This window comes from Haliotis rubra, unplaced genomic scaffold (genome assembly GCF_003918875.1).
Source record: "Haliotis rubra isolate DU_JTF1 unplaced genomic scaffold, ASM391887v1 Scf135, whole genome shotgun sequence".
Lineage (NCBI taxonomy): Eukaryota > Metazoa > Mollusca > Gastropoda > Lepetellida > Haliotidae > Haliotis > Haliotis rubra.
In genome coordinates, this window is record NW_025765281.1 from 183,617 (window position 1) to 194,326 (window position 10,710).

Consider the following 10,710-nt stretch of genomic DNA (forward strand, 5'->3'; position numbering starts at 1 on the left):
GAAATTATCATTTGAACCTTTAATTCTTACCTCAGAGACTTGTGCAAGTCTAACCTGTATCCTTTACTTGTCCCAGGATCCGACCCGAAGCTTACATGCTGAAACACTCCTCAACATGGCGTTTAGCCCGATTCACTTTGATGACCAAGGACTCAGATTGCAGTGGTCTACGCACTGATTGTCTACATAGAGTCATCTACATCTACAAGCTGGTGCCCTTTAATCGCTGACTCATCAGTATAGCATGTCTGCTGTCCGCAATGAACAATTTGTCATAACAGTAGCGTAAGTTATTGAAATTATGGCCCATGGAAAACTCAATTTTTGCTGCAACACCTTGACTGAGTTTTACAATGGGTCATGGGGGCGGATATCATGTGGCATACTCCTGTCTGGGGCTTACTCGAGGATGTACCGTGTATATGCACAGATGTCTGGTGGTTAAGACGCGCCTGTACATTGTATATTAATCTGTCTCACAGTCCCTGAACCACATTATTATCCCCACAGCCTAGCCTTCCCTGCAGTGCTAAAGCCCTAAATAAAGCAAGTCTAGATATCCCCAGGTTCAGGTTCTGAATCTCTGGTCTACTGGGGCTCCTTTTCAATTTAAATGGGCTTGTTTGTTACTATCAAACTTATATATATTCAGGATAGAATATATATTCTAATTGTATATGCGCACATCTCTGGAGACGTACACGCTGATGCGGCGCGCACGCTGCAGGCGCGGATCTCTTGTGACGTTCACGCAGATGTAATTTGGTACGTGTGTGATCTACAGCAGAAACCACGCGTTCATGCCTATGGTGACATAGTGGATATCTGGAGTCGTTTAGTTGATCTCAGGTATCATATCAATTGCAGCATGTACTCTGGTGACATATCCGCCGACACACCGAAAGGACAAGCCAGTCGAGGTCATCCCTTACACCAGGGGCAACTGTTTTGTCTTTTGAATATTTTGTACAGGCAAGAGGAGCAGTGGGGTAGCCTAGTGTTTAAAGCGCTCGCTCGTTAACCCGAAGACACGGGTTCGATTCCTCACTTGGGTACAATGTGTGAAGCCCATTTCTGGTGTCCCCCACGCTGATACCGCTGGAATATTTCTAAAACCAGCGTAAAACACACTCACTCACTCACTGTAAAGACAAACATCCGACACGACACACCTGCAATGTCAGGAAAGGTTGTACTTTTATAGCCAACTTGTATCCCACACTCAACATACGTCAATAGCGTGTTTCTGATTCATACAGAATAACATGTGTGTACAAGTAATCGATACAAAGCCAGCTGATAATGTAACGATCAATTTGTACAATAGGCTACCTGTAGGTATATACATATGTTGTGTGACCATGAAGTGATGCAGTGTGTAAGGGTGTGGCCAGATGAACAGATGAATGCTGTTGACGTCGTGCGACGTGACAGACGGTGGTCAGAGATTAGATCTAGCCTGGATACCCCTGATGAATCCCCTGGTCGCAGGATATACAGTTTGACAGGAAGGCAGATATACGGGATATTGACGGATGAATCCCATGGTTGCAGGATATACAGTTTGACAGGAAGGCAGATATACGGGATATTGACGGATGAATCCCATGGTTGCAGGATATACAGTTTGACAGGAAGGCAGATATACGGGATATTGGCGGATGAATCCCATGGTTGCAGGATATACAGTTTGAAATGGAGGCAGATATACGGGATATTGACGGATGAATTCCATGGTTGCAGGATATACAGTTTGACAGGAAGGCAGATATACGGGATATTGACAGATGAATTCCATGGTTGCAGGATATACAGTTTGACAGGAAGGCAGATATACGGGATATTGACGGATGAATCCCATGGTTGCAGGATATACAGTTTGACAGGAAGGCAGATATACGGGATATTGACGGATGAATCCCATGGTTGCAGGATATACAGTTTGACAGGAAGGCAGATATACGGGATATTGACGGATGAATCCCATGGTTGCAGGATATACAGTTTGACAGGAAGGCAGATATACCGGATATTGGCGGATGAATCCCATGGTTGCAGGATATACAGTTTGAAATGGAGGCAGATATACGGGATATTGACGGATGATTGACGGATGAATTCCATGGTTGCAGGATATACAGTTTGACAGGAAGGCAGATATACGGGATATTGACAGATGAATTCCATGGTTGCAGGATATACAGTTTGACAGGAAGGCAGATATACGGGATATTGACGGATGAATTCCATGGTTGCAGGATATACAGTTTGACAGGAAGGCAGATATACGGGATATTGGCGGATGAATTCCATGGTTGCAGGAAATACAGTTTGACATGGAGTTAGATATACGGGATATTGATGGATCAATCCCATGGTTGCAGGATATACAGTGTTACATGGAGGTAGATATACGGGATCCTTCCAAACAGACAACAGAAAGGCAAACGGACAGTGCGTCAGCTGATTTGAGGGAAAACTAAGATATGACAAAGCGTATAGCATGATTGTAAATACAAGTAATTCTCTTATTTCAGCTAATTGGATCCAACAATGACATCGCGCTCGACGTCGAAATATATATTTGTTTGTAATTAAATCTACCTTACTGTAAGGGGAAACATAAGGTCGCGTTATATAGCTGGTTGTATCATACTCCCGGCATCGGCTGCGCTGAAGCTCGACGTCGAAATATATATTTGTTTGTAATTAAATCTACCTTACTGTAAGGGGAAACATAAGGTCGCGTTATATAGCTGGTTGTATCATACTCCCGGCATCGGCTGCGCTGAAGCCAGTGCTTCATGCAGATCAGGGTCAACTGTCCAGGCGTGAAATGTTAAACACAGAATAAACCGTCTTTGTGGTAGCTGCTGGATGAGCAGAACATATCTATGGTCCATTTTGTTGAATTATCTCATGTGATTTGTTGGACTGCGGAGAGAAATAAAGAAAACCCGGTAGAATCTGATGGAGATGAAATTCTGAAGCATCAGCAGAATATTGTCTGGTGTTGAAATGTCCTTGGCAGCGGTTATACATGGGCGGGCTGGAGGAAGGCCAGATTGTACTGTAGACGCCAGTCTATGGCGTGGTTGGTGGTAGTGGTGGACACACAGCAGTGGTCGTGTAGTGGTAGCAGTAGTAGATGCAGCAGCAGTAGTCGATGCAGGTGTAGTGGTAGTATTAGTAGAGAGGAAATAGTACTAGTAGTAATAGCAGCAGTTACAGTATCAGTAGTAGCTCTGGTTGTGGTAGTTATAATAGAAGAAATGCTGCAGCAGTAGTACCTGTTGTAGTAACAGCAGCAGCAGTATCAGTAGTACTGAGTAGTAGTAGACCACCTACAAATAGTAGTAGTAGTAGTAGTAGTAGTAGTAGTAGTAGTAGTAGTAGTAGTAGTAGTAGTAGTAGTAGTAGTAGTAGTAGTAGTGGTAGTAGTAGTAGTAGTGGTAGTAGTAGTGGTAGTAGTAGTAGTGGTAGTGGTAGTGGTAGTGGTGGTAGTAGTAGTAGTGGTAGTAGTAGTGGTGGTGGTAGTGGTGGTAGTAGTGGTAGTAGTAGTGGTGGTAGTAGTATTAGTGGTGGTGGTAGTAGTAGTAGTGGTGGTAGTAGTAGTAGTAGTAGTGGTAGTGGTGGTGGTAGTAGTAGTGGTGGTGGTAGTGGTAGTGGTAGTAGTAGTGGTAGTAGTGGTGGAAATGGCGGTGATGGTGGTAGTAGTAGTAGTGGTGGTAGTAGTAGTAGTGGTGGTGTGGTGGTAGTGGTAGTGGTGGTGGTAGTAGTAGTAGTAGTAGTAGTGGTGGTAGTGGTAGTAGTAGTAGTGGTAGTGGTGGTAGTAGTAGTAGTGGTGGTAGTAGTGTAGTAGTAGTGTAGTGGTAGTGGTAGTAGTGGTAGTAGTAGTAGTGGTAGTAGTAGTGAGTAGTGGTGTAGTAGTGAGTAGAAATGGTGGTGGTAGTGGTAGTGGTAGTGGTGGTGGTAGTAGTAGTGGTGGTAGTAGTAGTGGTGGTAGTGGTGGTAGTGGTAGTGGTAGTAGTGGTGTAGTAGTGGTAGTAGTAGTAGTAGTGGTGGTAGTAGTGGTAGTGGTGGTGGTGGTGGTAGTGGTGGTGAGTAGTGTAGTGGTGGTAGTAGTAGTAGTGGTGGTGGTAGTAGTGGTAGTGTAGTGAGTGGTGGTAGTAGTAGTAGTGTAGTAGTGTAGTAGTGGTGTAGTAGTAGTGTAGTAGTAGTAGTGGTGAGTAGTGATAGTGATGGTAGTAGTAGTGAGTAGTGGTAGTAGTGGTAGCAGTAGTAGTGGTGGTAGCAGTGGTAGTAGTAGTGGTAGTAGTAGTAGCAGTAACAGTAGTGGTAGTGGCAGCAGCAGTAGCAGAAGTAGTATTAAGTAGTAGTAGTAGTAGTAGCAGCAGCAGAAGTAGGAGTTGTAGCAGTTGTTGTAGTGGTGGTAGTAGTCGCAGCAGTAGCAGCAGTAGTAGTAGTAGTAGTAGTAGTAGTAGTGGTGGTAGTGGTGGTAGTAGTAGTCGCAGCAGCAGTGGTATTATTAAGTAGTAACAGAAGTAGTAGTTGTAGCAGTAGTTGTTCTGACACTTTCTTGATTTATTACTCACATTTAGAAAATAAGGTAATGCAACCACAAACATATTATAAGAATGAATCATTCATGATCGTCATTGAAGCAGCTCGCGCCAGCACTACATTACACTACAACACTCCACTGAGGCATCCAGACACGATAATTACAACAAAGGTTGAATGGAGGGTTATTTGCTATTTGTAGCTATTTGCATTTAACCCTTCAGGATGTAAAGCATCTCTGCTGTGTCATATGTGAATGTATGAAACAGTATACACATTGATTTGCATAAGAAAGGCATCTTGCAAGGATGAGTGAGTGAATGAGTGAGTGAGGTGGATTTAACGCCTCGCTTACCAATATTCCAACAACATAACTGGGATGTGGGGGGAGACGATAAGGGCAATGATGGCAAAGAGAAGAATGTAAAAACTCGCAGCTACCAAGACGACGACTTAGGATAGAGAATATGTTCCAGTGGATGATGTTGGGCATCGAACCCGGACCGTAGACGTGAGGAGCGAACGCTTTAACCATTCGGTTACACCTCCTCCACAATTTAGCAACAGCAGTAATACGTGCACTACAAACATGAACTTAGGTCTCTCACGACTCGTTAAACTGGGCCACATAGATTTCTTTATGCTTACATTAATGTCACATGTAGATATATGTACCCCAACCGTCCTCGGTTAAACGTATAAACTTCGCTTCCTTGTTAGCATGATTGGTGGAATATTGCGTTTAGTCTTTACTCTGAAGTAGCCAATAGGACAGATAACGTACAGGAGGAATCACACGACCCCAGTAAACGTGTCGTACCATAGACACAACGGCAGGGAGGTAACTACAACTAAAACAGAGAGACAATTTACGATGACATCACACAGGAAAACCACATCACTCCGAGTCTGGGGATCACTCTTGTACTTTGATGATATTCGGCCTACAGACAGCAGGCAATGTGACAGTACTCGAGTTGATCGGTATATAATGGGACTCTATTCGGCATAATGCGACAGTATTCGGTATAACGGCCGCATCTGGAAGAGGCTGGGGGGTGAGGGGGTGCAGGGTGGGGATGGTTGTGACTGTTTGGCTTGATCTGACTGGATACGTTAGAATATGATAGTTTTCAGATCAACCTTTTTCTGTGTAATGTGAGATTACCAGGGAAACGGTTGATACATACAGTAGGCGTTGTAAAATCTGCAGACAGGTGAACATACAGGTGCACATACAGGTGAACATACAGGTGCACATACAGGTGAACAGACAACCTGTAACAATAGCGGGACAGTGCATGATATAATAAGGTGTTACCGCAGTAAGTGACATGATAAGGCGGTAATTGTGATAGCGGTACAACACGTGATCTAATAAGGCGTTACTTATAATAGCGAGAAAATGTATGATATAATAAGGCATTACTTGATATAACGGGACAACACGTGATATAATAAGGCAGTACTTGATATAGCGGGACAACACGTGATATAATAAGGTAGTATTTGATATAGCGGGACAACACGTGATATAATAAGGTAGTACTTGATATAGCGGGACAACACGTGATATAATAAGGCAGTCCTGGCTATATAATACTTGATATAGCGGGACAACACGTGATATAATAAGGCAGTACTTGTTACAGAGAGACAGTACTCATTATTATGACACAATGCATGATAAGCGACGACAGTACTAAATAGAGCGTGACGGTCCTTGATGTACCGTGGTAAATAGTATCTGTATAGCGAGGTAGTCCTCGATATAACGAACCTTTGGTATACTCAGTAAAATATTGCCAGTAATCGTACTGTCCAAGATAAGGTCATGATGTAAGTGATTCGGTTTAACAACCAGTATTACCTGTAGTGAGCCAGTATCCGGTATAATGATCCAGTATTAGATATAAGGAACAGGTGCTTGCTGAAAGGAGCGAGTATTCACTACGATGAATGAGTATTCGGTGTAAGAACCGGTAACGAACCGGTATTCGCCGTAATGAGACAGTTCGTTATAATGAGTCTGTAGTACTATTATGAGTCAGTAATCACAATATTAACCTGTAACCGTCATAATTAACCAGCAGTTGGTGTAATCATTCTGTATTGGGCATCATAATCCAGTATCCGGTATAATCAACAGGTATTTCCCATAATTATTACAGGTTTTCTTTAGTGAATCAATATTCATCACAATGAACCTTCATAATAGGAACAGACATAAGGCGTATTTAATTGGTATACATAGCTTGCCTTCAATGGTGCCATCGGTTGTCCGCATTGGGTATTGTGGAACAGTGTCCGGCATGGCGGACCAACTGCAGTAAGGGTGTACATGAATATTCAGTGTATGACAGCTGTGATATGAGTCGATCATCGGATACATATATATGAAAGTGTAGGCCAACTACACGGAAGATATGTTATTCACTGTAACTGATTATTACACAACATCAAACCTGATAAATGTACATATTTTATGTGTACAGTTACAGATACGTCATAGACACCAAGTCCACATGCACTACATACCCAAGGATATAGATTTCACGGTGAGTTCGAATAATTTACAGGTTCAGAGTAAATAAAAATCAACAATTACAATAGATTCAAAGGACGAAGCCGCAGCTTGTTAAATCCAGTTATAACTCAGAAAACAAAGATATACTTTCTTTGAAGGTCTTTCACTGACTATGATCGCTAAAATGGCACGTTATAACCTTGATTTGAGTTATACAGTATATACATGAACGTGGGTATTACTATATCATACTATCAAGCCATATGTAAGGAGTACTTTGCCGAACTATGGTCACCTCGACACTGGTGTGTAGCATATGTACACTCGTACACGTCAGCGCTCCTTCAAACACGGCGTTACAACTCTGCCACAACAACAAAACAACACAACAAAACAGCACAACAAAACAGCACAACAATACAGAAACAAAACCAAGACTCGTGTGTAGAAATTGTGTCCTACCTGCAATGTAGATTCCAAGTTATCCGGCCCGGAGTGGAGAGAGAGAATGCGTATGTTTGAGTCACGGCAGTGGGAGAGTGACAGCCATGGACACACCTGTTACAGCTGGATCAATACGAGCCAGTTGTCGCTACAGCTCCGGCAGAAAGCTGTGTACGACTTATGCTATCTCAGTGACATGTGCAAACCAAACGACCTCGAAGTAATTCAGCGATTATAACGTCATTGGAATCAATTTATGAAATTGACGTGTTATATACACGTAGACAATTTTGTTTCGTAGACAAATCTACATTGTCTGCAACCGATAAAACAATATCGGATAATGCGTAGACATACAAATGGGTTAGGGATATTGGAGAAGTTGGGTATCACGGATGTGACTTATATGACATATTTTCAGCTATAAGAGAAGAGATCGGGAAAGCCGAGAAGGGTAATAAACAGAACATCGTACCCCCGGTAATATCTGAGTATAACACTACATCGCCATCACCCGGAATTTAGATTAACTCTACAGATAATCCGTAATTCTATATAGTGATCTGTTATTCCCTGACGGCGATATGAACGGTGGCTATATGGCTGTATGTCGTGGTATCCGTGTTTTGACGGGGCTAGAAATTTAATTTCACACATCTACTTAATTTCATTTTACACATCTACTTAATGATTAAATACGTGTTGTATGTTGGTATGTTACTTTCTCCCTATATATAGATAGTGTGATAGCCTTGGAGACACATCAGATATAAACGAAGTGTCAGGTATCAAATAAGGAGGCGAGCCTGGTGTATTTTGATGTCGAGATTACGAAAGAAGATAGATAGCCCACACACCAGGGACTAATCATAATGCAATATTCTGAAATGTGATAGTGGAATACTCAATAACACAACACATCTCCTCGAAGTGAGGCTCGTTCTGTACGTGCTTGCGGCGTTAGTAAGATATTAATCATTTTCTCTGTAGCGTACTTACAAAGCGAAACGATGGAAGGTTGATTTACCTAGATTATAAACGTAAAACAGCTGGTTATAAGAGGTGAGGTGAGGTGAAATTGGGTTTTACGTCGTGCTTGAGAATATTTCGCTCATATGACGACGTGCATGCGTGTGTATGTGTATGTGCGGCTGCTTGTACTAGCCCAGACTGAAGCTGGTTTTATAGTGCTAGCCCACTGAGATACCATGCCGCAGTGAAGCATGAATACCCCACGCTGGTTATAAGATACCCATATGTACGTAGTATGGTGAGTTTGTTCATGCGAGGGGCGGTGGGGTAGCCTAGTGGTAGCCTAGACCCGGGTTCGAATCCCCACATGGGTACAATGTGTGAAGCCCATTTCTGGTGTCCCCCGCCGTGATGTTGCTGGAATATATTGCTAAAAGCGGCGTAAAACCAAACTCAGTCAGTCAGTTGTTCATGCGAGGTGAAGGTCGGTTCAGTGTTATGAAGAGCTGCGAGTAGTCAGATCTGCTTATAGAAGGTTCCAATCCAACATTCGCTCTGATATGATCCTTGGGTTGTCCACACTGCTGGGTTTCACTAGTGTTGTAGACAACCTCACTTTATTTACCGAATTGACATGATTCATATAGATCAAATATTACTGAAAGCAACGTTCAACGAAATTCTCTCACTCATCTCTGTACAGGAAACATTTATACATGTTTGCCATAAAAGTTTCAAAATCCAGTTTCAAGTTACAGTGCTATAGGTTGTTACCAGTTTGTGTGGACATTCTAAATAATATTTGAATATTGTTAATAGACAGGATAATTATGAAGGAAAAGTACTTTTTGAGGGTAACTCCCTGTTTGTCAATATAGCTAGTTGTTTTAACAATTTAACCCAACAGTATTTACAATTTAACATTCTAGAGGCAGTGTATGAGATGACTGCACATGCCAACAATCACGTATTGGGAACAGATAGCCCAGCCCTTCAAGGCGCCGCAATTCGCTGTACAGAGTTGTGTCCCTTTGGCACACAAGAACCTATGATTGCCGGTTCGAATCCCGGTTCGTCCCGATTATTATGTTTCTGTGTTTATCAACATCCTACCCGTGCTGGTGGGGTTTTACTGCAGTGTTACATGTGTGACGCCTGTATCACCTGGGGCTTCCCTCCTACATTAAGCTGACTCGTCTTGCCGCACCTGGAATATAGTATTACGGGGCTAAACCCAACTCACTCACTCACTCTCACTCACTCACCAGGCGGAATGGTGGCTGTGTGATATAACCAAGAAAACAGTCTCTGTTCAGGGTGGAGTCATACAAGACTGATATCAATACCAACAGCTGGGACTAGCTTCAGTGTTACCTGAAATACAGCCAGCGACGTACACTTTAGCTCTTTAAACACCACTTTTAAAAACTAATTATACCATCTTACAAAATGTCTACTGTCTCCAGTAAGTTTGTCTCTGTCATTGATACCCCGTCCTGTAAATGGCTGATGTGTATTGTCCTTTCATCATAAGTTTCAGCCCTCTGTCCTTTTATCATTAGTTTCAGCCCTCTGTCCTTTCATCATAAGTTTCAGCCCTCTGTTTGACGTCAGTATTCACAACTAAAGGTTTCAGTCCTCTGTGTGACGTCAGTATTCACAACTATACATGCTAGTTTGTTGTTTAACACAGCAATCTCTCAGCTGTCTGATCGCCGTCTGTGAATAATCGAGTCTGGACCAGACAATCTAGTGACTGACATAATAAAGCTCAAACTACGCAATCGGTATTCGACGATATTCATCAACCAAGTCAACGAGCCTGACCACGAGTCACGGTAGATCATTAAACCACGATGGAGAATGAAACGTTAACTTTTAATTATTCAGGTAGAACATTAATGGATTCCAAACAGATTATATGAATATTAATAGATATTGATATATTTGGAATGGGTATAAATATGAAAAATGCATATATATATATATGCAATGCGCAAAACCATCACCCTATACAAAGAGATAGGAAAATACATAAATACGCGTATCGTATTGTCTGATATAAACAATGGCAGTCACACACACGTGATTGTGAATTAACAAGGGTCCGGCCTTGACCTGAGATAGCCTTCTAGGCAGATATATGCAGGCTAAAGGCTGCGTGCTACACTCCAACAGGGAGAGAGTTTCGCCATTAGGCGTGT

The 10,710-nt window shown here is 42.4% G+C and overlaps 1 protein-coding gene across 1 annotated transcript in view; it reads right to left on the minus strand.

Annotated features, from left to right (window-relative positions):
• Positions 1 to 7,684, minus strand: part of LOC124267930 — a 39,817-nt gene extending 32,133 nt beyond the window's left edge. The window contains exon 1 of the mRNA XM_046702919.1: positions 7,553 to 7,684. The gene's annotated coding sequence lies outside the window, so the exon portion shown is untranslated. The remainder of the gene's footprint in view (positions 1 to 7,552) is intronic.
• Positions 7,685 to 10,710: the final 3,026 nt, after the last annotated feature.